The sequence below is a fragment of the Macaca fascicularis genome, chromosome X (genome assembly GCF_037993035.2).
Source record: "Macaca fascicularis isolate 582-1 chromosome X, T2T-MFA8v1.1".
Lineage (NCBI taxonomy): Eukaryota > Metazoa > Chordata > Mammalia > Primates > Cercopithecidae > Macaca > Macaca fascicularis.
In genome coordinates this window covers 54,593,490-54,599,265 of record NC_088395.1, presented here as the reverse complement: position 1 = coordinate 54,599,265, position 5,776 = coordinate 54,593,490, and positions in this window count along the sequence as shown.

Below are 5,776 nucleotides of genomic sequence, written 5' to 3'. Positions count from 1 at the left end.
AACAAGCAGCGAGGTTGAAATGGTAATTTAAAAATTACCAACAAAAAAAAAGTTCAAGACCAGACAGATTCACAGCAGAATTCTACCAGACATTCAAAGAAGGGGTACCAATCCTTTTGACACTATTCCACAAGATAGAGAAAGAAGGAACTCTCCCTAATTCATTCTGTGAAGCCAGCATCACCCTAATACCAAAACCAGGAAAGGATATAACCAAAAAAGAAAATTACAGATCAATATCCTTGATGAACATGGTTGCTAAAATCCTTAACAAACTACTAGCTAACAGAATCCAACAACATATCAAAAAGATAATCCAGCATGATCAAGTGGGTTTCATACCAGGGATGCAGAGGTGGTTTAACATATGCAAGTCAATAAATGTGATACACCACATAAACAGAATTAAAAACAAAAATCACATGATCACCTCAATAGATGCAGAAAAAAGCATTCAACAAAATCCAGCATCACTTTGATTAAAACTCTCAGCAAAATCGGCATACAAGGGACATACCTTAGTGTAATAAAAGCCGTCTATGACAAACCCACAGCCAACATAATACTGAATGGGGAAAAGTTGAAAGCATTCCCTCTGAGAACTGGAAAAAGACAAGGACACCCACTGTCACCACTCCTCTTCAAGATAGTGCTGGAAGTCCTAGCCAGAGCAGTCAGGCAAGAAAAAGAAATAAAAGGCATCCAAATTGCTAAAAAGGAAGTCAAACTGTCACTGTTTGCTGACAATATGATTGTTTACCTTGAAAATCCTAAGGACTCCTCCAGAAAGCTCCTAGAACTGATAAAAAGAATTCAGCCAAGTTTCTAGATACAAAATTAACGTACACAAATCAATAGCTCTGCTATATACCAACAGCAACCAAGCAGAGAATCAAATCAAGAACTTAACCCCTTTTACAATAGCTGCAGAAATAAAATAAAATACTTAGGAATATACCTAACCAAGGATGTGAAAGATCTCTACAAGGAAAACTACAAAACACTGCTGAAAGAAATCACAGATGACACAAACAAATGGAAACACATCCCATGCTCATGGATGGGTAGAATCAATATTGTGAAAATGACCATACTGCCAAAAGCAATCTACAAATTCAACATAATCCCATCAAAATACCACCATCGTTCCACACAGAATTAGAAAAAAACAATGCTAAAATTGATATGGAAACAAAAAAGAGCCCACATAGCCAAAGCAAGACTAGGCAAAAAGAACAATTGTGGAGGCATCGCACTACCTGATTTTAAACTATACTATAAGGCCATAGTCAACAAAACAGTGTGGTACTGGTATAAAAATAGGCACATAGACGAATGGAACAGAATAGAGAACCAGAAATAAACCCAAATACTTATAGCCAACTGATCTTCAACAAAGCAAACAAAAACATAAAGCAGGTAAAGGACAGCCTATTCAACAAATCATGCTGGGATAATTGGCTAGCCACATGTAGGAGAATGAAACTGGATCCTCATCTCTCACCTTATATAAAAATCAACTCAAGAAGGACTTAAACCTAAGACCTGAAACTATAAAAATTCTAGAAGATAACATTGGAAAAACCCTTCTAGACATTGGCTTAGGCAAGGATTTCATGACCAAGAATCCAAAAGCAAATGCAATACAAACAGAGATGAATAGTTGGGACCTAATTTAACTAAAGAGCTTTGCAAGGCAAAAGGAAAACTCAGCAGAGTAAACAGACAACTCACAGAGTGGGAGAAAATTTATACAATGTATACATCTGACAAAGGACTAATATCCAGAATCTACAAAACTCAAATCAGTAAGAAAAAAACAAATAATCCCACCAAAACATGGGCTAAGGACATGAGTAGACAATTCTCAAAAGAAGATACACAAATGGCCAAGAAATACATGAAAAAAATGCTCAACATCACTAATGATCAGGGAAATGCAAATCAAAACCACAATGAGATACTGCCTTACTCCTGCAAGAATGGCCATAATCAAAATATCAAAAAACAGTAGATATTGGTGTGGATGCAGTGAACAGGGAACACTTCCACACTGCTGGTGGGAATGTAAACTAGTACAGCCACTATGAAAAACAGTGTGGAGATTCCTTAAAGAACTAAAAGCAGAACTACCATTTGATCCAGCAATCCCACTACTGGGTATCTACCCAGAGGAACAGAAGTCATTATTCAAAAGATACTTGCACACACGTTTATAGCAGCAAAATCCACAATTGCAAAATCATGGAACCAACCCAAATACCCATCAATAAACGAGTGGATAAAGAAATTGTGGTATATGTGTATAGGATGGAATACTATGCAGCCATAAAAAGGAATGAATTAACAGTATTTGCAGTGACCTGGATGAGACTGGAAACTATTATTCTAAGTGAAGTAACTCAGGAATGGAAAACCAAGTATCATATGTTCTCACTGATATGTGGGAGATAAGCTGTGAGGATGCAAAGGCATAAGAATGATACAATGGAGTTTGGGGACTTGGGGGAAAGAGTGGAGGGGGGGCAAGGGATAAAAGACTACAAATATGTTGCAGAGTATACTACTTGGGTGAAGGGTGCACCAGAATCTCACAAATCACCACTAAAGAACTTACTCATGTAACCAAATACAATAACTTACAGAAAAATAAAAAATAATAAATAAAATTGTTAGTTTATGGTTATGTGAATTTCATCTCAATAAAAAATTTTAGGGCCGGGCGCGGTGGCTCAAGCCTGTAATCCTAGCACTTTGGGAGGCCGAGACGGGCAGATCACGAGGTCAGGAGATCGAGACCAGCCTGGCTAACATGGTGAAACCCCATCTCTACCAAAAAAATACAAAAAACTAGCCGGGCGAGGTGGCAGGCGCCTGTAGTCCCAGCTACTCAGGAGGCTAAGGCAGGAGAATGGCGTAGACCCAGGAGGTGGAGCTTGCAGTGAGCTGAGATCCGGCCACTGCACTCCAGCCTGGGCGACAGAGCAAGACTCCGTCTCAAAAAAAAAAAAAAAAAAAAAAAAAAAAAAAAAAAATTTAATTTAAAAACTTAAAGTGTCATATATAAATGCAGTTAAAAAATAATGACATGTATCTCCATGTGGATAGTATCAGCCAAAAAAAAAAAGAAAAAAGAAATACATGACTACCCAGGTACTCAATATTTTATTACCTTAGAAGCCCTTCCCAATACACACAGCACTCCCTCTATACAAAAACAACCACTACCCTAAATTTTGTAGTTTCTTGTTTCTATTTAATTTGTTAGCTATGTTTGTATCCTTATATAATATCTTTTGCCTGTTTTTGAATTTTATATAAAAGATTATTTTATGTTTTCTTTTAGGACTTGCTTTTTCAGTTAACATTATGTTTCTGAGCTTCATCCATGCTGGCCCATGTAACAATAAATTATTCAATTCACTGCTGTATGTGCTTCATTGTCTAAACAAACCACAATTTTATTTATTCATTCATTCTACTTCTGATGTACTTTTATATTGCTTCTAATTTTCTGCTATTACAAACGATGTCACAATAGGCATTTTTGTACATGATTCCTCATGTAAATATGTGACAGATTCTCTAGAGCTGTGCTATCCAATAAGGTAGCCACCAGCTACATGTGCCTTGCATTTATTTATTTATTTATTTATTTATTGGAACAGACTCATAGATCCCTATTTTATTCAATGGTTATAATCTGTTAACATTGTTATTTATTATGATGATCAAATTGCTTCAGATCTGGCCAGTGCAAACTCCTTCAAGGTGACTCCTATGTCCTTGTGACATGCACCTATCATCTGGAGGACATTTCCTTATAACTTCCCTGGTCCAGCCCTGGAATCAGCTATTACTCCAAGGCATTGTGAGTCTTTTTTAGTCGGAAGTAATACTTAAAATCCAAGATCTGGGCCGGGCGCGGTGGCTCACGCCTGTAATCCCAGCACTTTGGGAGGCCGAGGTGGGCGGATCACAAGGTCAGGAGATCGAGACCATGGTGAAACCCCGTCTCTACTAAAAATAGAAAAAATTAGCCGGGCGCAGGGGCGGGCGCCTGTAGTCCCAGCTACTCGGGAGGCTGAGGCAGGAGAATGGCGTGAACCCGGGAGGCGGAGCTTGCAGTGAGCCGAGATCGCGCCACTGCACTCCAGCCTGGGCGACAGAGCGAGACTCCGTCTCAAAAAAAAAAAAAAAAAAAAAAAAAAAAAAAAAAAAAAAAAAAAAAAAAAATCCAAGATCTGGGTCCTAGGTGTGCCCATTGCTACAATAGGGAATTTTTTTCTTTCAATACAGCAACAAAGTCAAAATGAGTAATTTTCCTTTCTGCCCTTCTGCTTGGCAGGGTTTATTTCTCCTTTACCCTTACACTAAGGTACAGTCTTTAGAAATTTCATCTTTTTTCTGCTCAGGGGTTCTCCTATTAGATTTCCAACACTGGGTAGGCTCCAAGCACAAATAACAGCTGCATGAATTTGCAAATATACTAAGATAGATAAATAGAGTTTTAAAACTCTAAGATAGAGAGATAGAGAGATAGATAGATAGATAGATAGATAGATAGATAGATAGATAGATATCTTCATCACTCAGAACAAGATATACAGAACAGTCAGGCATGGTGACTTATGCTTATAATCCCAGCACTTTGGGAGGCGGAGGTGAGAGGATCACTTGAGGCCAGGAGTTCAAGACCAGCCTGGGCAACATAGCGAAACCCATCTCTACAAAAACTATAAAAACTGGCCAGGCGTGGTGGCATGCACCTGTAGTCCCAGCTACTTAGGAGGCTGAAGTGGGAGGATCGCTTGAGCCCGGGAGACAGAGACTACAGTGAGCCAAGAGCACACCACTACATTCCATCCTGGTTGACAGACTGAGACCCTGCCTCAAAAAAAAAGAATGGCCTGGCATAGTGGCACACACTTGTAGTCCCAGCTACTTGGGAGGCTGAGGTGGGGGTGTTGCTAGAGCCCAGGGGTTTGAGGTTACAGTGAGTTATGATCTCACCACTGCATTCCAGTCTGCAGGGTGAGACTCAGTCTCTTAAAAAAAAGAGAGAGACGGAACATTTCTCTCAGAAGTTTCCCTCATGCCCCTTCCCAGTCCTGCTCCCTAAGTGTAGACACTATCTTGACTTCTAACACCATAGGTTACTTTTACCTGTTCTTGAAGTTCATTGAAGTGGAATCAAATAGTATATACTCATCTGTGCCTGCCTTCTTTCACTTCGCACTAGGTTTGTGAGGTTCATCCATGTTGTAGCATGTTTCCATCATTTGTCCTCTTTAATTCTCAGTAGAATCTCATTGTACACATATACTCTACCTTGTTTTTTTTTTTTGTTTTTTTTTTTGTTGTTTTTTTTTTGTTTTGAGACGGAGTCTCGCTCTGTCGCCCGGGCTGGAGTGCAGTGGCCGGATCTCAGCTCACTGCAAGCTCCGCCTCCCGGGTTCACGCCATTCTCCTGCCTCAGCCTCCCGAGTAGCTGGGACTACAGGCCCCCGCCACCTCGCCCGGATAGTTTTTTGTATTTTTTAGTAGAGACGGGGTTTCACCATGTTAGCCAGGATGGTCTCGATCTCCTGACCTCGTGATCCGCCCGTCTCAGCCTCCCAAAGCGCTGGGATTACAGGCTTGAGCCACCGCGCCCGGCCATACTCTACCTTGTTTTGAGGATTTATCTGCTTCTTAATCAATGGTAGTTCAATAGGGCATTTTAAACTTTTACATTCTATTAAATTTTAGTTGTTTAAATCAGGAAGGTCATTCA